The sequence below is a fragment of the Sciurus carolinensis genome, chromosome 18 (assembly GCF_902686445.1).
Source record: "Sciurus carolinensis chromosome 18, mSciCar1.2, whole genome shotgun sequence".
Taxonomy (NCBI): domain Eukaryota; kingdom Metazoa; phylum Chordata; class Mammalia; order Rodentia; family Sciuridae; genus Sciurus; species Sciurus carolinensis.
Window position 1 is genome coordinate 14,654,331 of NC_062230.1, and position 24,133 is coordinate 14,678,463.

Consider the following 24,133-nt stretch of genomic DNA (forward strand, 5'->3'; position numbering starts at 1 on the left):
TCCTACCCTTCCGTGAAGATGAAGCGGCTCTCTTGCATCCTGCAGGGAGAATGAACTTCACAGTCAACTGTGCGACAGGAGCGAGACAATGAACACGTGTCTGGGTCCATTTACACCAAGTGCCAAACCAGGAGCAGCTCTTCCAAGCCCATAGAAGCCAGAAGCAGGAACCCAAGGTACCTTTGGGGGTCGGACTGGTTCTTTTTCTAGATTTGGGTTCTACTTACACCTTTTGAGAAAAACTCACCAAGCTGTACGCTTAAGATTCGTGAACTTTCTTGCATGCAGAAAAACTCACAATTTTAATTCCTTATCAGTTTTTCTCGCAGGGTGATACAAACCCTGGAACAAACAGACCCTCAAAGGACGGAGCTACCTCTGAAGCTCTTCTCTGGATGGACAAACCACAGCTTATTGTTCCTTTCAGCATTTTCTTAATTTCCTTCAGTGAAAAAACACATTAGGTAGAGCATATATATATAATATATTTATATATCTTAAAATTAAAAAAGAAAATACACATCTATACGTATGCATCTTTAAATGCCAGGCAGTATAAAGTCTTGGTGCTAATTAGCATTTGGTGGCCCGGGATGGCACAGTGCTCTGGATGCTGTGGGAAAACTGCACTCGTGCTGGGGATGCCTGGGGACCCCTCACCCCACCCCTCCTCTCGCTGGCAGCCCAAACAATCACTCCTCGCCCCACCAGGAAGCTGATGTGCTAATTTGCTTAGCAAAGTCAGTGAGAGAGCTCCCCTCTGAGCTGCGCAAGGCAGGCGAAGAAAATTGCTACGGGGGGCGGGGGGGCAGGAATATTCCGAAGGCATTAACCTGACGAATCGCAGGTAAGAGCTGTGAATTTGATAAGTGCTTATTAGAAATATGAAAATGAGGCTTGAAATTTGCTTGTTTGCCTGAAATGAAGGCTGAGGTTTCCTTGGACTCTAATTGGCTTGGTTGAAAATTTGGTGAGATGTTCAAATGTAGGCACGAAATAAAAGAGACATCTATACAGATGCAAAACATCCCCAAGACTCTCGCTGGGGCAGCCTGAGCACTCCCTGGGGACAGGAAGGAGAGTCACCGGTGCCTCCTCCTGCTGTGTCCCATGGCTCCTGCTCCTCCCTCCAGCATCATCCAGACCAGCTCTTGCGGGAAGCCCGGTCCCAGCACCTCCAGCAGGGGCGCCTGTTTCTCTGCTCTCTTCCAGCGATTCCTGAGCCAGCCTCAGTTCAGCCCCACTGTGACGAGGACGGCGGGCATGTTGATGGAGCACTGACTATACGCCAGACCTTATTCCTCATCTCTCCACACCCCAACCCCAAGAATCTGCAGAGCTTCTCAGTAAACCCAACACACAGGGGAGGAAACCGAGGGGCAGAAAGTCACTTGATTCAAACCTGCCACCCTGCTCCCAGCAGGCTGGTGGCCTAGGGGAGGAACCTGTGTTCCACTTTGCATCCCTGTCCCTGCTGAACGTGGCAAAGGCTGAAGTCCCAGAAAGAGGACAGGGGGCCGGAGGCAGGGACCACCCTCGGGCCTGAAATCCTATTGGCAATGTGAACTGATTTGGGCAGAGGTGCCCCTGTGTGCGGTTCTCTCATGCTGAACCCTGGGAACAAGGTACGGGAGGCCAGACCCTGGGAAACAGGGTCAAACCCCAAATGAGCGCCTCCAGGAGCCAGCAGGGTCAGCCTGCAGGTGTCTGTCCCTCCTGGAGGGGTGGGGAGCAGTGGAGGCTGAGAGAGGAGGGGGGTTGCTTGGTGCTCCCAGCAGGTGCTCCCTCCTGCACACACCCCTCTAAGAACCTGGACGCCCCAGAGGGGCGCAGGGACAGAATCATCAGCAGGCCTGGGCTCTGAGTGCCAGTGCTGGGCAGGGGCAGGCAGAGTCTTGGGCCATCGAGGAGCACGGCTTGAGTGCCTGCCTCTCCCTCCTGGAGCCTGACTTGGGATCTCCTGGCAAGGGGGTGGGGTACGCTCTGCTCTGCCCATCCTCTCCTTTTCTCTGGTGTCCCTCCCCGCTATCCTTGACCCTGCTGGGAAGCCCAGGTCTAGGAGGACCATGGTTTCTCAAGGTCTCGGAGTTGAGTAGGGGAGCAGGCCTGGGCCTCCGCCTGGGCGAGCCACCTCGTGTCTTCTTCTCCGAGGAGCCTCCTCAGCCTGCTCCATCTAGAGGAGCCGCTACCTCCGCCAGTGCATGGCCCCACAGTCATTTCCCGGCACTGCCTTCTCCCGCAGTCACGGGGGAGGCCCGACAGTATTTGCCAAGTGAACGTTTGCTAATGAATGAACGTGAGGCCGTTCAGCCAGAGCACGCTTGGTTCTACAAGTGGGGAGGAGGCATCTGCTCTCTGCCTCCGGGCAGGATGCAGCCGGGCCTGTGACCACACCTGCCCTGTGCTTCTGAGGGCTCCCTCCCAGGGACATCTCAGCACCACAAGCCCACTGTGGCCACAGAGGTGCCTAAAGACCCCTGCCTGAGCCATCCTGTGGAGCGGCAAGGATGGAGGACCTGAGCGGAAGGTGCATGCATGCAAAGTGCCCTCTACAGCACTGCTCTGTGCTTCCATTTTTACAGGGAGTGGCGTTTGCCCCTGCTGGGCAGGGGCACCTGGTGGTCCTGCTGCTGCTATGGATATCAGGGTCAGGGTCTGATGGGGACCCTGTCCTACAGTTTCCTTTTCCTGAGACTATTCTTAAGCCAGCCCAAAGAGAAGCTCCAGTGTGGTCCCATGTGGCCCAAGGGCAGAGTCGGGTGATGGCTGATGGTCTGGTGAGGAGCCGTCAGCAGCCCTCAAAGCCGGGCAGTCCTTGGCAGGAGCAGTCGGGCCAGCCAGGCATGTGATAGTGACATCCCAGCATCTGAGGCTCATGCCTCATGTCCTTGCTCCTGCAAGGGACTTGGCACCTGGGCAGGAGGGGGTCCGGGTCCTAGGGAAGCTAATGGCTTCACAGAGGGGTTTTGTAACTCAGAGCAGTGAAGGGAAGAATGGGAACCTCTTTCTGGTGTCACAGCCCATGCCTACTGGGTGACTGGTGTCCAGAGTTTCATCTTTCTAGAAGGCCTGCGAGAAACCAGGAATTCCCTCCCGGCCTCACCCCAGCCTCCCTCCAGTCATCCTCCTCCAGCCCTTTGTGACGTCACTGCTGTTGCCATGGGAACCCTGCCAACTGAGCAGATGACTTCACAGGCAGATGGGAGGGGCTGGGCCCCGGGTCTTGCAGCAAAGGTCTTTAACAATTAGCCAAATGGCAAAGGGAAGCAGGGGAGCCACCTGGCAGAGGAGCCACTGGTTTTAAGGTGCTGGCATTTCTCCTTCACCTGAGCCTGGGGGCTGGAGCTGGAGCTGGAGCTGGGGGCAGTTCCTTTCCTCCTCCGTGGAGGTGGGAAGGGAAGGCGAGGGGCCTGTGTCTGCCTGGGTTGGGGGCTCACAGAGGCAGCAGTATCAAGCCTCAGTTTCCCTTCCCAGAAAGAGGGATCAAGACTACAGACCAAGGGCTCTCTGCTAGTGTGTCCCACAAGGGCTGGTCAGTGCTGAGCTGGCAGGCAGTCCAGCCAGACAGGGGTATGTTGCTCATCCTTCACAAATCACAGCCAGACAGGGGCTTCCGGAAGGCTTCCCCAGCCTGGAACCTCTGCCCAGGGTCCCCGATTGGCCCGGCCGCTCTGGGGAGCCCATCACGTGGTTCCTGGTACCAACCAAGGTCTCCCAGACACCTGCTCTGCGCCTCACCAGGACACTGCTGGGTTGCCATGGGGATGAGCAGGAGGGGCCAGTGTGGGTGCACACAGCTGTCTGGACGCATGGAGGACACACACGTGTGTAGATTGCAGCCCTGTGCGTTTGCACGGGCCGTGGCACCACCAGGGTGTGACACAACTGTGCACCCGGGCACATCTGTAAGTGTGCCTCACCTGTGCAGAGTCCGGATTCGTGTGAGGACACGCAGCTGGGTGTGCATCCCCCTGCCCACACAAGTTCATGTTCTACGTGGAGCATGCACCATCGGCACAGAGGCGGTGGAGCCCACGCCACGGGATTTGCATACGCCTGCTGGCTTGAGCAGTGCTCTGAGCCCTGGCAGGACTCTGCCCTTCCTTCCAGGCCAGCCCCACTTCTTCCTAGCTCTCCAGGGCTCTGAATGCGCCCCAGTTCTCCTGAATGAAACCATACAGCTGTAAACATCTCCAGGGCTTGGGCTCCCCGCCCCCCAGAACCTACCAAAACGCAAGAAGATGTGGAGGAAGGAAAAACCACACGTACTCAGAGCCCAGCACCTGCCCACCAAGGGACCAACAGCATGGCAGTCAATTCCTGAGGCCCCAACCCCAAGGCGGGTCAGGATGGGCCTGCCTGGGTGGGGCTGAACCCTCAGTCACATTAGCAGGGGGAGACTGACCTGTGCCCACTGTACAGATGACAAAACTGAGGCTCTGAGAGTAACAGCCCAGGCGGCAGGCAGCAGAGCAGGACTTCGACCCACGCAGTGCCCCACCAACATGGCAGGCAGCACCACTGTTCCCTACAGGGCCTTGGAAGGAAGCCACCCAGGCTTCCACCTTAATTCCACAACTCTGTGAGGTCAGTCGGAATTAAGGAAGCGCCTCTGGTTTCCAATTAAGGAAACAGAAGCTCAGAGAATGAAAGTAACTTGCCGAAGGTCACAGAGCCCTCAGAAAGTTCTGGAGCTGGTGAGGATTGAGGACAGGGCCCCGAGAATCAGAAAACTTCCTGCAACAGCCCTGCGCTCCAGCCCCACCCAGCCAGAGGCAGCTGCAGCCGGGCAGGCCGGCAGGTCGCTGGCCCCCAGCTGCCTGCTCACGACTCTGCAGCTGGTGCAGGACGAAGACCAGAGGCCAACGTAATGCAATTTTCCGTGTTTGGAGAGCCGTGGCAGTGGCCACCTCTGATGATTAGCTCTGATTTTTCCTGGCTGTCTTTTCCTGGCTCCATGCAGATGTGCCCCTCAGTCCACCTCTTGGCTCCCTGTCCTTGCCCCACCTGCCAGGCTGGGGGGCAGAAGCACCCCCAGATGATGTGTAGACTCCCAGGGCCCACACAGCAGCCCGGCCAGACCCTGCGGCCACTCGTGGTGCTAACTGGGCTGCCGGGGGCCTGCAAGTGGGCTGAGGCCTGGCCCTGCAGTCGTCTCCCTGAGCCAGGCTCCTGTGCCCCCGAGTGCCCCTCAGCTGCCGTCTGGGGCAGTTTATAACCAGCTCCCTCTTTCAAGAATTGAAGTGATACTTGGCACACAGACCACGATGGAATTACGGAAACTGAGGCCCAGAGTCGAGAAGTGACTTGTCTCTGAGGTCACAGAGCCAGTGACAGACAGCAGGAGGGTCCAACGTGGGCTCACGTCACAGCGCTTGGGAAACAACAGGAGCCCTGGAGCCCAGTCCTTCTGGCCCACCAGTCACCCTGCTCACCCTGGGCTCTGGGCTCATGGGCACAATGCACCCGCCCAAGCCAGAGCCTGGTACTGTTGGGCTCGGCAGGCAGACGCTGCTCGCTGGTCAGGAATGCAGAATCGGCCTTTAAATACCTCAGCGATTTCATGCCCTGGCATCTCGCTCTTCCCCAGGCCGCCGGGCCACGCTGCTGAGGCCTAATGAGCTGTGAAGGTCCATTTTTCAAAGTTAAACATTTCCTGGGCTCCCTGGCCCGGCCTTTAGACACAGCCTGGTGACATCCTGGGTGCAGAGCCAAGACAGCCCCTCAGGGAGCCGTCCTCCACGCGGGATCTGCGAGGCCCTCATTTCTCACTCTCGTCGCAGGCCAAGGGGACAGCTACCCCAGTGGCCAACATGTGGGATGCAGAGCTGGGGCTGGACAAGGACTGGGTGGCAGGAGCAGGCCCAGAAGGCTGGAGTCCAGCCCACCCGTCTGCAGAGGCACCGATCTAATCCCTGCCCCATTCTACAGCTGAACAGAGGGGACATGAAAGTCCCCAATGTCACAAACCACAAGTTGTCCAACTTGAATCCCTCAGGGTCTAGTACAGGACTAGGCACACAAGAGGTGCTCAATAAGTGTCTATTGCTGGGAGTTGCCCACCGAGGCTGACAAGCCGCCAGTGGCAGTCACGTACAGAGACCCCACACCCTGCATCCTCTAAGGGGTCTCTAACTGGCCTCCTGTCTGCTGGGTTCAGTCAGCTCCATGGGGCCCCTGACCTGGTTCAGAGCCCACTTCTCCGAGTAGGGCATGGTGGGAGAAAACTGGATCTGGCCTCTGGCAGAGCTGGGCTCAAGGCCAGCCCTGCTACTGCCTGACCCTATGAGTTTGGTCAAGTCACTTCTCTGGGTTTTATGATCTCCATGTGCAGATTGGTGATGTCAGTCTCTTGATTTGGGGGCTTCTATGCTTTCTTCCAAACCTGCATGCATAGCGATGTCATTTTCCAAATACCTGTAGGGACATCTACGTTCATCATTCATTCTACATCCTACGTCATTCAGAAATGTGTTTATTATGTCCATCTGTCTGTTCATCCATCCATCCATCCCAACCATGCACCCAAGCACCCATCTATCCACCCATCCATGCACCCATTCACCCAGCTACCCATCCATCTACCCAGGCACTGATCCATCCATCCATTCATCCATTCATCCACCCAACCATGCATCCACCTACCCATCCACCCACCCATTCATACATACATCCATTCATACACCATCTATCCATTCACTCACCAATCTGTCCATCCATCCCATTCACGCACCCATGCATTCATCTATCCACTCATCTATGCACCCATTCCTCCACCCAACCACTCACCCACCCACCCATCTACTTATCCATCCATCCATCCACCCAACCACTCACCCACCCACCCATCCACTTATCCATCCATCCATCCATCCACCCAACCACTCATCCACCCACCCATCCACTTATCCATCCATCCACCCACCCATCCCTTATCCATCCAGTCATTCATCCATCCATTCATTCACCCACCCATCTTTCCATCTGCCTGTTCATCCACCTACCCACCCATTTATTCATTTGTGAAGCTCATGTGCCAAGAATGCAGAGTTCTAGGGCTGGATTCCAGGTCCCCAACTCCTGCCCTGGTGCACTTTCCAGGAGGCTGGGTGCTTGGATGGCCCAAAGGGTCCTCATTTATCACTGCCTTGGCTCTGACCTGTCCTCAAAGGTGAAGGGATCACACAGCTGAGGTAGGATGAAGCTGCCCAGCTGAGCCTCTGCAGACCCTGGGCAGCAGGGTCAGTCTGCAGTCCCCAGATATCCCCAACACCCAGAAATACATGTGCCATTCATTAGCAAGCCATGCCTTTGGGGACTGAGCTGGGAATCTGTTGTTCCCTGCATCTCACTTGCACACACACACCAGAGTGTACCCACACATGTGTGTTCACTCTAGATAGAGTAGAGCATATAGAGAGGCCCAGGTTGAAAAATGATGTCACCACTCAATTATTTAAAAAAGAAGAAACTGTTGATAAGCCTAACAACTTGGATGAATCTCCAGAGAGTTTTGCTGAGTGAAAGCAAATCTAATCCCCCAAAGTTAAATACTGGATGATTTCATTTATATTTTACACTTGAAATGGCAAAATTACAGAAATGGAGAACACATTAGTGGAGGCAGGGTCAGAGAGGAGGCTGGAGTCAGGCAGCCATAAAAAAGCTCAGTGAAAGCAGCTCAGTAGTAAAGCACTTGCTGAGCAGGCTAGAGACCCAGCAGTGGGGGGAAAAGAGCAGTGAGAAACCTTTGTGGGATGGGACTCGCTGAATCTGAATTGACTGCTGTCAGCACCCTGGTTGTGACATGGTGCTATAATTTGGAAGATGCTACCAATTGGGGGAAACTGATAATGGGTACATGGAATCTCTGTATTATTGAGTTGGAACTGTACAACTATCTCAAAAAGTCTGAATAAACTAAGGCCATCAAACATGGATGACACTTTTCAATAAAAAGTAAAGGACCAACTGGATTAACAGAGATGGGAAGAACTGAAACTTGATCCCTACCTCATACCATAGATAAAAATGAATTCCAGGTGGACGGATGTTTCCAATGTCAAGTGTAAAACAACAGGGCTTCCAGAAAACTGCATGGAGGAGCATCTTCAAGAACATGAGGGGTAAAATATTTATGAGCTAACCAAAAGTATCTATCATGAAGGATGTACCTTACAGCAAAAAGCATCCTCTCATTAAAAGACAGAACTGCAGAGTGAAAAGGCAAACCAGGGAGTGAAGATATTTGCAATGCAAATATTGCAAATTTGCAATGCAAGAAAGAAAGAATTGAGAGAGAAGGGGTTCCTACAAATGTATCAGATAAAGACAGGAATGGAGGAGAAGAATAGAAAAGAGTTTTGAACACAAACTTAGCAAGAGAGGATATCCAAATGGCCAATATAATTACAAAAAAAGCCCTCACTAGAAGGGTTAAAATGGAAAGAACTGAAACTATCAAGAGTTGGCGAAGACACAGAACAATCAGAGCATTCACATAGTGCTCATGGGAGTGTACAAACATTTTGAAAAACTGTTTTGTGACATCTACTAAAATTGAAAGTGGAAATAACTTATAACCCTACTGTGACCCCCCTCAAGGTACTTGTCCAGTAGAATTGAACACGTATGTCCACCAAAAGGTAGGTACAGAGACGTTTATGGCACTATCAATAATCATTGAAAACCTAAATAACCAAGTGTCCACCAATAGTAGAATAGATAAGTGGAACACTACACAGCACTGAAAATGATCAGACTATATCTACAACATTTGACTCTCAGATACACTGTTCTGAGCAAAGCAGCCAGCCTCAGCAGAACACGTACCACTGTGGTTCCACCCATATCAAATTCGAAAGCAGGACTGCAAATCAGGATAATGTTTCCCCTTGGGAAAGGAAGAGGAGTGGGGATCAGCAGACACAGGATGGAGGATTTCTGAGACGCAGGTCATAATTTTATTTCTTGACCTAGGTGGTTCTTGTATGGATTTCATCTTGTGATATTTCATGGAGCTACATGTTATTTTTTTAAAAGCTTTGTTTCACTGGGTATGGTGGCACATACCTGTAATCCCAGCAGCTCAGGAGTCTGAGGAAGGGGGATCACAAGTTTGAGACCAGTCTAAACAACTTAATGAGACCCTGTCTCAAAATAAAAAATAAAAAGGGCCTGGGGATGTGCCTAACCACCTGGGGTTCACTCCCCGGCACTGAAAAAATAAAAATGTTTTTAAAAGAGCATATCGTGGAGGGGGAACTTCCAGCAGAGTGTAGTAAAAGATTGTCAAGTCCTCTTGTCAAAACACAGCTATAAAACTAATCAAAATTCTCAAAAATAATCATTTCATCATCCTAGAAATTGACAAAGATATTTATTCATGAAAAATGACTGAACTTTGGCTAAGACCAGGGGATCTTGGAACGGCTCCCGCCTCCTGCATCCCCTGCTCCCACCCCAGAGCAGTTCCTGTGGTCACATAAGCAGGGCAGGCTGTGAATGCTGGAAGCTTCTCTGCTAGGAGCTGACCTGGTGTGGAGCAGAGACAGAAGTCACGCTCAGCCACTTTGTCTCAGGGATGAGCAGTAGTTTCAGTGGCAAGAGCCGGGGGAAGGCCAGCGAGTCTGCGGGGCTGAAACTCTGATCCTGGCTGGACAGCAGTAGACCAGCAGAGCAGTCAGATGCTTGACGTGGAGAGACATGAACTGTGACAATCACAGAGCCGCATGACGGGCAGGGCATGCATACCCGCAGATCAGAGGCCACGCGGTTCACCCCTCCCGGCCCTCAGAGAGACCCGAGAGGATCTGGCAGGAAGTAAGCTTTGAAACCTGACTGATCTGTGCACACGCTCCTAGACCCGCCTGCAGATCTGTCCCCAGACAGCTGGAATCTGGAAGCTCCAGGTGTTTGACCCAACCTCCAGCCAGTCATGGACCTCAAAGCTACACATAGAGGAGGTCCCCAGGAAGCCGGATTTGCAGGTAAATGGATGGAGTGGAGCATAGCATGCTAAGTGAAATAAGCCAATCCCCAAAAACCAAAGGCTGAAAGTTTTCTCTGGTAAGTGGAAGCTAATTCACAATGGGGGGAGGCTAGGGAAAAACAGAGGTACTTTGGATTAGGCAGTGGGGAGGGAAAGGAGGGAGGGGTGTGGGGGCAGGAAGGACAGTAGAGTGAATGGGACATTATTACCCTTTGCGCATACATGAGGACATGACCGGTGGGATTCCACATCATGTATGTTTATGTATGTGTCCAAGTGCATTCTACTGTCACGTATAACTAATTAGAACAAATAAAAAATTAAAAGCAGGGATTATAAGGGAAGAAGAAAGACTTCGGTGGTCACTGATGGAAAATGGATCTGACAGCATTAGTCCAGGTAAATGACGAAACAAACAAGGAAATGGAGCAGTACTGGCAACTCTCAGGTGAAAAATCAGAATTCGAAGTCACTAGGATAAATTGCCAAACTGTCCATTTTCAACACAAATTTACATGACGTGGGAAAAACAGAAAAAGGGGAACCCTTACTGAGAAGGAAAAATCAAATAGAAACTGCCGGCACCCCCAGAGGCCGACAGAGCCAACACAGGCTTCCAAGCAGCCAGCATGAACATGTTCAAAGAGACGAAGAAAAGTGATTAAGGAAGGACAGGATGACAATGAGTGAAAACGCAGAACCTCAACGAGGAGACAAATTAGGTTCAAAATGGAAAATCTGGAGTTGAAAAATATAATAACTGAAATGAAAAGTTCACTAGCACGACAGAACTTTGAAACGGCACGCTAAATCTATTTACCTAATTTGAAAAAGGGCATCAAAGGAGAAAACGACACGGGACACAAAAATCAACCAAGAAAATGGCAACCCTAGGAAACAAAAATATTCAAACGAACGGGCTCAACAGCCCAATTAAAAGGCGGAGATTGTCAGGCGGTATTAAAAGAACAAGATCCAAATAAATACTGTCTAAGGAGACGCGTTTTAGTTCAAGTGTACAAACATGTTGGAAGCAAACCGATAGAAAAAGATACAGATGTCAACAGTGGCCCGAGGCAGAGCGCCTGCCCGGCACCAGGGCCTGGGTCCATCCCCAGAACCACAAAAACAACAAAGCAATCAACCACCATTACAGAGCCAGGAGAAGTCAAGGAGCGGCAGATAAAACGTACTTTAAGACAAGAAATACTGCCAAAGACAAAGAGAGACAATTTCATAATGATTAACATGTCGCTGCCTTGACAATCCTAAAGGCACATGCCCGTAAGGGAAAAAATCCCAAAATATACGAAGCAAAAACTGACGGAATGGGAAGGATAAATAGACCACTGGGCCACTACAGTTAGAGGTTTCAAAACGGCACTCTAAACAACTGAAAGAACCAGAAGCCAGCAAGAGAGTAAAGAATCGATGGCACTGTTGCCAACTCCACCCAAATGACACTCACGGACAGTCCACCCAGAGGGCCACCCGCACCTGGCAGTGCACACGGGAACCTGAAGGAGTATTACCCACTACTTTATGACAGCAGGGCGGACAATTTAGATGGACTGGACAAATTCCTACAAAGACAAAAATCAACAAAACAGTTTCGATAAGAAACAGAACATCTAAATAGACCTAAAATAAATAAAAATTTTTAAAAAGATCAATTAATTTTAAATCTTCCCACAAAGAAAAGCCCAGGCCCAGATGGCTTGAGGAGTAAATTCTATCAAGATGTCAAAAATAATAATAATAATATATCAATCCTTCAGAAACTTTTAAAGAAAGAAAGGGAAAATTTGACACATGTTCTAGGAGATCAGTTTTTTTTTTTTTTTTTTAATATTCTGTTTCAGTTTTAGGTGGACACAATGCCTTTATTTTATTTTTACATGGTGCTGAGGCTTGAACCCAGGGCCTCATGCATGCTAGACAAGTGCTCTAACACTGAGTCACAATCCAAGCCCAAGATCAGTGTTTTCCCTGATACCAAAACCAGACAAAGACGTCACAGGAACAAAAACTGGACCTGTCTCAGGAACAAAGAGGCAAAAATTCTTAACAAAGTAGCAAACCAAAGCCAGTCACACACAAGTAGATGCTATGGGTGGGATTTCTCCCAGGAATGCAAGGTTGGTTTGGTACCTGAACATCAACCCCTGTAACATCTGTGCTAAGAGATAGAAAGACTAAAGCCTCATCATCACCAGATAGATATAGAAAAAGCATTTGACAAAATCCAACACTCACTGTGGAAAACTGGCAAGCCAGAAACGGAAGGGAGCTCCTTCCCCAGTGTGATAAAGGTGGAGCCCACAGCTGACGTCATCCCTAACGGAGCGACCCAGCACCTTTCCCCTGCAACGTGGGAAACAAAGTATCTCTGCTGATCAACATTATTCTGGGGGCCCCAACTGGTGTGCCAAACCAAGAAGAAGAAATAAAATGCACGCAGTTTGAAAAAGAAGATGTAAACCCCTCCTTATTTGCAAATGGCATTATCCTGCAGGTAGAAAATCCTAAGCAAAACAGACAAAAGTCTACTAGAACTACCTACCTAAGAATCAAATTGGCAAGATTGTAGGACACAAAAGGCTCATTATACAAGGCTCAATTTTATCCTTCTGTACTGTCAACAAATCATCGAAAATGAAATTAAGAAAATAATTCCATTCATAGTGTAAAGACCCAAATATTTAGGAATAAATTTAAAGACAGTTAGTTGAACAAATTGCTGAGAGAAATTAAAGAAGATCTGAATAAACGAAAAGACCTGCCATGTTTGTGGATTAGAAGACTTAAAATTCCCAAATGGATCTATAAATTAAACATGAGCACATCAAAATTGCAGCAGGCATTTTTGTAGGAATTGACAAGCTGATCCTAAAATTTACACGGAATTGCAAGGGAGTTAGAAGAGCCACCGCAATTCTGAAAAGAAAAGACGATTCTGGAAGATTTACAACTACCTAATTTCAAAATGTAGCACAAAGCTATGGTATGCAAGACAGTGTGGTCTAACAATCAACGTCTACATCAAAGAAATGAAAGTGAGAATCCAGAAATAAACTCTTACATTCACGATTCCAAGAAAATTCAGTGTAGAGAAGATAGTATTTTTCAGAAAATGTAGGGAAAAAAATAAAATTTGACCCCGACATACTACACACAGACATTAACTGAAAACAGTCAATAAAACTGAGCATAAGAGTTCAAACTATAAAACTCCTGGAAGAAGACAGAGAGACATCTTTGTGACCTTGAATTAGGCAAAGAAACCAAAACCATGATCCATAGAAGAAAATAATATTGACAAAATGGACTTTAAGTCAAAAGGTGTGGTCCAAAGAGATACCATTAAGAAAAAGAAAAACAGGCTACAGTCAGAGACAAGACTGTTAAAAATCACAATCCTTTTTTTTTTTAAACCATGGATCGAATGCAGGGCACTAACCTCTGAGCCACATCCTCAGCCCTTTCCATGTTTTATTGAGAGACAGGGTCTCACTCAGTTGCTGAGGCTGGCTCTGAACTCGATCCTCCTGCCTCAGCCTCCCGAGCTGCTGGGATTATAGGCATGTACCACCATGCCTGGCTCTCGAAGTCACAATTCTGATAAAGAACTTGTATCCATAAGAATATGTAGCACTCTCACCCTCACTTTGAAACCCAATAAGATCAACCCATTAAAAATGGACAAAAGATTTGAAGGGACATTTTATCGAAGAAGAAACATGAGTGCCTGATGAACATAGGAAAAGATGCTCAGCCTCATTAGTCACCTGGAAAATGAAAATCAAAACCACCATGAGATACCTCTGCGCACCCGCTTGGATGCTGTTTAAAAAAAAAAGACCCAAAACAGCAAGTGCTAGGAGCGTGCCAAGGGCAGGAGCCCTTGTGCGTTTGCTGATGAGCATGCAAAATGGTCCAGCCAATTTGGAAGTCTGCCAATTTGGCAGCTGGTTAAGAATTTAAATATAAACTTACCAGATAGCACAGCAATTCCACCCCAAGGAATCTACCCAGGAGAAATAAAGACGTGTCTACACAGAGGCTGGTGCACTAATGTCACAGCCCGGTTCACAGCGGCTCCAAGCTGGAAACACGTCAAACATCCCCCCATGGCTCATGAGTCAATAGAACTTGGTGCGGGGATAGGAGCGGGTAGCGTTCAGTAATAAGGCAGGCCACTGACACGCACGACCACACCAAAGAGCTTCAGGCGGCTTTGCACTCGTGGGTTATGATGCTGACAGGAAACGTCCAGAAAAGGTAACTCGTCTGCAGAGACGGGATGCAGAGCAGTGCTGGTGTGTGTGTGTGTGGGGGGGGGGGGTCAGGGGGGCAGCTGGCTGCAAAGAGGCAGGAGGGACCCCTCTGAGGTGACAGAAGGGCTCTAAAACTGGTTTGTAGCCCTGGTCATGCAACACCAAAAGTGTATGAGAATTACTGAATCCCACACTTACAACAGGCACACACACTCAGACGTGCACGGATCACGCCCTCGTGCTGGGGAAGGGAGGAGTGAGTGAGCAAACACCCCGCCTGGCCCACAGTGTGAGCTGAGCAGCAAAGCCACCCAGGGTCCTCATGAGCCCCAAAGGCCAGCCAGTCACACAACGGTTCTCACTTGAAGCAGGAGGACCCCCAAAATCTAACTTGGCATTCTGTCCCTCTCACGATCTTCCTTGGATACGCTATAACTTCAGTACCACTCTGGGCCCCAGACCAGTTCAGAATGGGCCTTAGGAAGCCCAGGAGGAGCAGCAAGACCATACGATTCAAAGGATAGCATCTGAGTCCCAAAGCCGGCCCCAGAAGGTGTCCACCGCATGAACGAGGGAAGAAGCACCCTTGTCTTTGACAAGGGAGTCCTGGGTCCTGACTTCCTGGCTGGGAGCTGGTAACAATGACGTCGGTTATGGGTTCCACTGGGGAAGGAACTCTCTTCTGTTGCTGGCATGTGAGTTTTCCACAATGAGTGTTGGATTTTGTCAAATGCTTTTTCTGTATCTATCTGGTGATGATGAGGCTTTAGTCTTTCTATCTCTTAGCGCAGATGTTACAGGGGTTGATGTTCAGGTACCAAACCAACCTTGCATTCCTGGGAGAAATCCCACCCACAGCATCTACTTGTGTGTGGCTGGCTTTGGTTTGCCACTTTGTTAAGAATTTTTGCCTCTTTGTTCTGAGACAGGTCCCATTTTTGTTCCTGTGACGTCTTTGTCTGGTTTTGGTATCAGGGAAAACACAGATCTCATAGAATACGTGTCAAATTTTCCCTTTCTTTTCCTAAAAGTTTCTGAAGGATTGATTTTTTTTTTTTTTTTTTGACATACTTGACAGAATTTACTCCTCAAGCCATCTGGGCCTGGGTTTTTTTTTGTGGGAAGATTTTAAATGAATTGGTCTTTTAAAAAATTTTTTTTTATTCAGATGTTCTGTTTTTTATTGAATCTGTTTTGGTGATTTTTGTCCTTCTAGGAATTTGCCAGTCCATCTAAATCGTCCACTCTGCTGTCATAAAGTAGTGGGTAATACTCCTTCAGGTTCCCGTGTGCACTGCCAGGTGCGGGTGGCCCTCTGGGTGGACTGTCCGTGAGTATCAGCTGCCACGGTGCCGTCACTCTCCTGCTCTCCTCCCAGTGGTCCTGTCAGTCAGTGAACGCTCACTTGCTTCAGGTGCTGCTCGTTCTGTGTGGCCCTCGGTCTGGGCCCTTCCCTCCCCCTCCCCTCCTCTTGGGAACAGGCAGAGTCACACTGGAGCTCCCGGGTTGGGGACAAAGGAAGCACCCAGCTACAGAGGGGGCTCCTGAGCACGAACCTGGGGAAGAGCCCAGAAGGGGCGTCAGGAGGGCAGGGAGCAGGGTGGTCAGTGTGGAGGGAGGGGGGCCTGTCCTGGGCACGGCCAGCTGACCACAACATCCGGTGTCACTGGGTGAAAGGAGGAGCTCCTCAGGGAGCTCGAGGGGGCAGCGACCAGCCTGGGCCTCAGTTTCCTCTCCCAGCTGGGCCCTGACTCTTCCTCTCTTCCTGGGAGTCTTCCCAGGAACTCCCTTGGCCAGCTGGCTGGGTCCAGAAGCTACTGTGGGAACGGCAGGAGGGGGGCAGGAGGGGATGGTGTGTGTGCACACGCGTGTGCTTCATGGCTGAGCAGGTGCCAACCTCCCCCAAAGGAGGGCATTATCCCAAGTCAGGACACTCAGGGTCACAGAGCCCAGAGGAGGTGATGGGATACAGGATGGGACTGGAGTGCCCAAGGCCCTCCTCTGCCCTCAAGGCCAGCTCCTCTGGATAGGCACTGCTGGGAACCGGGACGGCACCACCCAATCAGTCCCTGATGTGTCCAGGTGCACATGACGGCCCCCTCCATGCTGGCTCACTCCTCGCTCTAAGGTACTGTGTCACTAGTGCTATGATGCTGACTCCCTCACCCACTCATTTTGGTAGTTGCAAAGAGGGGCATGAAAAGACAGGGTCACCCTGGTGGCACGCAGGGGTAAGGGTGGGAGGCACCTGGTGAACTGGACCTTGATGGGGTAGTGAAGCCATGGGGTGTGGGCAGGAGTGGGAGGGGCTGCCAGGGCGCCGCTCTGAATGCCGAGGGAGCTGGGAGGAAGCCCGGGTTGGGGAGGCACTTCCAGCAACTCCTGGGCCTGGGGGGTGGGGAGCAGCCTGCATCCTGGGCATGTAGAACCCTGGGCTGGAACGGAGAGTGTGGGGCTGGAGGCTGGCCCATGCAGGCAGCCTGGACCCCACTGGCCAGTCGCCCTCCACCCAGACAAGCAGCTCCTCCCTGCCATTCCCTGGTGCAGGGCAGACTCGCCAGTGTCAGCTCTCTGGTGTCCCTTCCCCTTGAGGTTCAGCTCTCGCTTCCATAAAATGGGAGTGGGGTTCAGAGACTGGCAGAGCTGGGTTCTGGACGTGTGGATGTGGGCCTGGACCAAGTCACTTCCCTCCTGCCTGCCTGTCTGTGAAATGGGCATGCAGTCCCTGTGTGGAGAGGCACAGAGGCACTGGCCTGCCATAGGCCCAGGGAGTGAGGGTCTGTGGCAGCAGGTGGCTGGATGGTTGGGGTGGGATAGGAGCTGAGGTTCCAGCTGGGAGGTGGGCTGAGGTTCAGGATTTTGTGACTCTGTGCACCTGTGCTAGTAGACATGCTGACACATGCCTGCCTGTGTGGGTGCATGTCAGGGCGTGGGTGACATGACCAACCGCATGCTCTAAAGGTGCACCTTTCCCTGTCTCCAGGCAGCAGCCCAGCGCCGGGGCTGCCTGTTCCAGGGGCCTCCCATTTGATCCCTGACTTGCGTAGATTAGGCCAGTGGCCGCCCTGGATTTCTGGTGAGTTGTTTTTCTAAAAGGCTGTCTCTGGCTAAGCACATCCTTCAGATCCAGCATGTTCTTGCTCTGTGGGGACACCATAAGGTGGGAACCAAAATAAGCCCAGACGTTGGCAAATGTCTGGAGCCCGGAGTCTATCCCTGAGTCCCACCTCCCCACCCCCACGGGACGGGGGAGCCAGGCAGCTCCCAGACCCAACAGGTGAGGGTCCATCGGGAGCCCAGGCAGCTCCACATGCACCTTCCTCTTAAACCTCCATCCGCTCGACTGAATTTGCAAAAAAAAGAAAAAAAGCAGGCAAGTTCATTTCACAGAACCGGAGCCCTCAGACCGAAAGGTCTCACATCCATCAGCACCACACAGAACCCGCACCTGCCACCTGCTCCAGTCTCTGAGGGTGGAAGGGGCCAGGGCCCAGGGAGGGCATGCAACGCACACACATGTGAACATGGGCACATGCGTGTGCATGTCCTGTACTCACATGGACACTGCTCTACACCCACACCCACCCGCAGCTAAGATCGGAGAGTCAAGTCCCCACATGCAGATGCGGGTATCGGGGGAAGTGGGCCCTGAGCTCTGCCCTCACTAGCACCCCCAGGGATCCCAAGGGGCTTGTCTCCCCCCAAAATAAATCTCTGAAATGTTAGTGGATGTCAAAGGGGAAACAGGATTTGCTTTATGCAATCTTACTCTCCAGAGCTGCGTCCCTCGTCTCCTAATGGATATAAATGGGAAAATGGGTTTTGCTTTACAGAATATTTTTCTCCGCCGGAACATGGCTCCAATGTTTTAAGCAATGTTGAAACAGAAGTTTCACGCCCCTGCGTCTCCCCGTCACCAGCCTCGTCACCCCAGTTTAGGCCACCCTCCCAGATATCAGCAGTCTTCTAATGAAGACTCGTAGGCCTTTCTTCACCTACAGCCAGAGGGACCGTTTAAACAAACACGTCCACTGGTCTCGGCTGCTACAAACCCCAAAGCTTCTCCAGGCAACTAGAATAAGACAGGCTCTTCCCAGGAACTCCGACACCCTGGCAGCCTGGACCCTGTGATTTCTCAGCTGGCCTCCTAGCCCTGTGCTCGGCCACACTGGCCTTGCTGTTCCTCCAACGTGCCCAGCTCCATGCCACCTCGGGGCTCTGCACCTGCCGTTTCTTGTCCCAGCATCCTCTTTCCCTGCCTCCTCATTCCACAGAAAACAGAGGTCTCCTGCCCACCAGCCCTGCCCCCCTCTGCTACCACAAGACACCGTCACTGCAGGTCTGAGCAAGGGTCCCCTGGGGCAAAATCAAAAGTGCAGGGAATTCTGCAAGCAGCAGAAAAGCTTTGTTTTTCCCAGAACATGTGTTGACAATTTCTTTTCGGTGCCGGGGATTGAACCCAAGGCCTTGTGCGTGCTAGGGAAGCGCTCCACCACTGCGCTACACCCCCGGTCTTCACCCTAAAGAGGGGAGGCCAAGGCTCAGGGAGGGGAAGGGACGGCCCCAGCCACACGTGCATCAGAGGCTCCACAATCTCAGTCTCCCTGGCCAGGGCGGTCTTTGAGACCAGAGCCCTGGCACCCAGGGCATGGCCACTGCCTTAGAACCATTTAACACATGGAAGCACCAAGGCAGGGGGAGGCAAGGGGCCTGCTCCCAGGTCATATGACTGGCAAGAGGCAGAGCAGCCCTGGACCACCTCCTGACCTGCTGCTGGGACCCCACCAGGGGCTTCTGTGGGCTGCCACACCTGAGAAAGGCCCCTCAAGGGGACGGCACTGACCCTCACACAGACCCCATGCAGGAAGAACCAACAAATAGAGGGTGAGGGTGACCTCTCTCCTGGAACCATAGCAGACCAAGAAGTTAGGGGTTCCTGGGGACACTGGACAGGAGCCACAGTACCCTGATGCTGGCATAAGTGTCCCCACCCCACAGAGGGCAGCCAACCTCACATGAGGTGGTCAGGAATCAAGGCGCACTTTTTCTGACATGCCCAGGGAGCTTCCTGGGCCACATCAGCTGGGTGCATCTCTCGGTCAGAGCTCTGACTTCCCAGATGGGGCCCAAGGAGGAGCCCCAGCACAGGGTCTGGCCCATGGTCCAGGTTCAGGAAACACATCCTGAAGGCCCCAGTCCCTCGGGCTTCCAGGAAGATCTTTGGAGGCACCTGGCAGAGCGTCCGTGCTGGGGCACATCCGGGGCACTGGTTGAGTCCCTTCCCCAGCAACAGGGGCCGTGAAGGCACACAGCTGTTGCTCACAGTGTCCGAAGGTTTCCTCACGACGCGTTCTGCATGCAAGGCCTCTACAGCGCCCACCGTGGGCTCGGGCAGGGTCGAGAGAGCCTGACAGGCGGCCCTGACCCCTCTCCATACAGGGTTCCCAGCCCCAGGGCCAGCCAGGAGCCGTCCTCTTCCCTCGTGTGGGGTAGGCATGCGGCTGCCTGCGCTTGTGTTTATTAAACTAGAAGAAGTTAATGACTAAGAGGTGCCTGAGTTTGATCCTGCTGAAAATAAAACTCAGAGCTGTCGGTAAACATGAGGGAGCCTCCTGGCTGTCAGTCATCTCCCGGGGTTCCCATCCTAGGCAGGATTCCGGCTGGATCCAGCCGCTTCCAAAGGTGGGGGCGGTGCTGGCCAGGTGTGTGCACTGCGTGGGGCAGGTCCTGGAGCCTCCGGTCACCCCATCCCTGCCCTAGTGACAAGCTCTCAACTCCCTCAGTGCTCTGGAAATGCTTACGATCCCGCTGCCCTTTACGGAAGAACCCCCGGAGGGGGCACGTGGCAGAGATGTGCTTCTGAGGGCTGGGGGCTCTAGAGGGGGTGAGCCACAGTGGACCTGTGGGCTACACACCCTCCCCTCCAGCCTGGGAGTCGTGGGCAGGGCACAGGGTCCCCATCAGTAAGGCAGAGGTCTAAAAAGACCCTGGCCCTCCCTGCGTTGAGGAGGGAGGTCAGGCGCAGGGGCAGAGGTGGTCTGGGCACGGGGCCGGGCCTTCTCAGCCGCCTGCTCTGACACTGGCTCACTGTCCTACTGGGCCTCAGTTTCCCCTCTGTCTGGTGGAGGGATTGCACCAGAGGCACTACCAGTTCAAAGGCCAGGAGCTGGTGGGCTGAGCTGATGGGTGCTTCCCGGCCAGGCTATGGCTCGCCAGCCCCAACCCTCACAAACCCAGTCATTCTGGGGAGAGAAGAAGCAAGGCCATGTCCCTGCCTCAGCATCCAAAGTCCTTCTACCAGGCTCTCCCTGCGGCTGCCAGCGACCATTCCGGAGCTGGCCGAGGAAGCTGCCTGCAGCAAAAACCCCCAGGGAGCAGACGCTCACAGTCCAGTCCTCGGGCCGGCCAGCACCCTCCAGCCCCAGAGGCTGGCAGAGCCCCTCCCCGATTCCTGCCTGCACCGTAAGGGCAGCCCGACCCCTCCTCGGCAAGGGCCCCAGGTCGGGGCAGAGGACCTTGGGGATAATTCACAGGGCAGTGGGCCCTTGAAGAAGAACTGGGCCAGGAGTCCTGAGGAGAGAAGGCTCATGGTCAGGGCAGGAAGGGAGGCTGAGTCACTGAGACTCGGGGCCCCCAGAACTGAAGAGCCCCAGGAGTCACACAGGTGGGCAGAAGAAGGGCTGCTGGAGTGGCTGGGTGCTCCACCCCTATGACTCAGTTTCCCCACCCACTCCTGCTCACCCCCAGGGCACTGAGGGAGCAGGGAGAGGAGCCAGGACTATTCTGTATCTACCTAAGAAGGCCCAGCAGGCCCTGCTGGGCTTCCTGCTGAACTTGGTCTTGTTCTGGCTCCTCTACACAGAGGCACAGCCTGCCCCGGGACAGCCCTGAGGGGAGCAGACAAGGCCTGTCCTGGCCACTCCGAGACCTGAATGCAAGCAGCCACTCCACCACTCACTTGCCCTTTGTCCTTGGGCAACTGATGCTGGACCCTTCTGGGAAACGGAGCAGGACCTGCCGAGCTCTGCCAGGAGGGAGCATGCGTGTTTGTGTGTCTGTTGCCGCCCCATCTCTGGACCATGGTGTTGTCCCAGGCTCCCAGCAGAGCACACAGTAGGCTCTTCCAGTGGCTCTTCCCCAGTGGTTCTTCCAGCTCAGATGTCCAGGAGTCCCAGGCTGGTCTCCCCAGCTCCCGCCCTGCCCACCCCTTCTGGGAGACCAACAAAGGCTCAGAGTCTCAGAGAAGTAACTGGGGATGGGACTGAAGAGAGGCACCACATGGACGCAGCTGCCACCACTTCTTTCTCCCCTCTGGTGCCTCTGGTTAGCACAAACTGCATGGGGGGAATAGGTGTCCCAGCAGCCAAGGGGACCCCTGCCCTGCTCAAACTCCTGACCTGAACTAGCACAGCAGGACACAGCTGAGCCCTGTCCACCTCTCTGCCCCTGCTCACTGTGTAACTCTGGACCACACCCGGCCCTGTTATGGCCTCCGTCTCCCCCTGCGTACCTTGGGATAGATGACATCAAAATCCCTGCACTGGCTCCCTCAACAGCCACCCAACAAAGAGCCACCCAAGGCCAGTTGACATCCGAGGCTCCAGTGGAAGAAACTGAATCCATGACAGAAAACAAAAGGGGAAGGGAAGAAGGGGGAGATGACAATGTATCCAGTGTCCGCGGCAACGCCACCATCCCTTCCAGGTTCACCGCCGGAAATTTATGGCCCCCGTCACCTGGCCCTGGAGATCTATCTCCTGCCTGTCACTTGCGAGCGCTTCTCATCCCTCTGTACATATTCATACACCACCCACCCCGGCGCCTGCAGGGTCTGCCTGTTTGTTTTCGTGGAGAAATATGAACACCCCGGGTCCCCGCATCTCTGCTCATAAATTTCTCCTGATGCTCTGGTATCCGTGTCTGGAGACACTCACAAATAAGGTCCCCTACTAATGGGGACAGTGTCCCTTGGGGTGAGGGAGGACTACAGGCTGGGGGCTATGACCCAGGGAGATGGGAGAAAGGTTTCTTGAGTGTTTGGAAAATTCTACTGGAATCTAGGGCTTGTGTGCACAGGTGCGTGGACACTGGGGACAGGCACAGACACAGGCACCGGGTCCCGGCAGAAGCTCTGATAGTACTCCATTGATCCAAGTCTCCATTGTAATTCAGGTCCCACTAATTTTTCTCTTTTGCACTTGGGTTCAAAGACTCAGGGTCCAGGGATTTAGGCCCGATGACTCCAATGCCAAGGTCCAAATGAGGGGCTACTCTGAACTCAGTCCTAGATTCTCCTTGGGGGAGGGAAATGGGGCTCAGCCTTTCCCCAGACCAGGTGTGGGAAGCCCATTTGCAGGACACTTCAGAAATTGCTGTTTTCTAGAGTCCTGTGGGGACGGAGGAAAGGGGCTTCATACTCCCTCTCTCCTCTGGCCCCTGCCATCCCTCTGGGTCTGTCAGGCCAGGGAGTGTGGCTCTGGTGAAGGTGCCCATTCCAGCCTCTCTCAGAGTCACGACCTGCCTGCGCTTGGCCTGCTGTATCATCCTGAAGGATTCGCAAGCGGCCCTGCTGCCGGTGCCGGGGAGGTACAGAAGCCTGAGGCAGCCAGAGGAGTGGGCTCGATCGCCAGTCTTCTGATCTGGAGACCCTGAGGCCTTCTGCTTAACAGGGCATCCAGACCTCCCTTGCCACCATAAGGGACCAAAGTACTGAGGTCCTGGCCAGGCTCCAAATCCCCTCAAAGGGGAGGTCCTCCTCTAAAGCTCTGGGTCATTTGGAGTTTGGTGAAGAGGTACAAACCTGGGATGGGACTTATGAGTCCATCTCCTCAATGCTTGTTCAATTAAAAGATGAGAGCAGGAAGGACCCAGGGAAGAGGAGGCCAGGGGGCCAGCTAGGCAGAAAAAAATGGTTATTTGTGGTTTTAAAGAGACACAAACCCCATTCAATCTGTTTCCTCTCAGTGCTGGGTAGAGGCTGGGAGGGTGACTCTCTAGGAGGCAGTTTCCACAAGACACAAAGGTGGGAAGTTTCACCCTTTGTGCTTCTAGATCTGCATCCATCTAGTGCTCCTGTTTCCAAGGTTCCCAGGAACTCCTGTAAACTTTCTGCACAGCCCTCTTTTAGAGTTGGGATCAAGCAGCACACACAGCCAACTGGTTCTGTTTGGACATGTTGGAAGACTCAGTTCCTTCACCTGAGACTTGGTGGGAAGGTATATACGTAGGCTAGGCTCCCAGCATGGAGGAAAGGTCTCCTGGGCCCTCACTTCACAAAAGGCATTATCATTATATTCCCATCTTACAGATGTGGAAACTGAGGCTCTATGTCACCTAACCCAAGGTCAAGCAGTAGATGCCTAGAAGGGTCTGATTTTGATCTCAGAAGCTATCATTTCCTGTGTGTGTTAGAGGGGGGACTGCAGACAGAGCCCCAGGGCACTACCCTCAGCAACAAGCAGGATCAAGTGGAGACCCTAGAGTCAGGCTGGAGGAAGTAGGTTCAGCAGCACACCTCCACACCCCACCCAACAGAGGAATGACCATAAGTACCACCAAGTTGGGAGCAAAGTCCCCCACTCCTATGCCAGGGTTTCTTCCCACTGGTACACACCGCAGAATGTGTCCCCTCCCAGAACGTGGCCAGTCCTGGCTGCTAAGTGAGGAGGCTCTCCAGATCTTGACCGGTGGCTGCGGGGGCAGGGATGGTAATGTGGGCAGGATAGGGGTCAGGGGCTCAGGGGCAGCACCACTGTTTCCGGGAAGAGCAAGGGCTGCCGAGGGTAGAGGGCAAAGGCTCTGGGGAGCAGGCTCGGGTGAGGCGACGAAGAGGGGAGGGGACGGCGAGGGGTAGAAGTGATGGGGA

The 24,133-nt window shown here is 52.8% G+C and overlaps 1 protein-coding gene across 4 annotated transcripts in view; it reads right to left on the minus strand.

Annotated features, from left to right (window-relative positions):
• The window catches only part of Elfn1 (extracellular leucine rich repeat and fibronectin type III domain containing 1), a 64,352-nt gene that overhangs the window by 35,476 nt on the left and 4,743 nt on the right, over positions 1–24,133 (minus strand). The window lies entirely within an intron of this gene.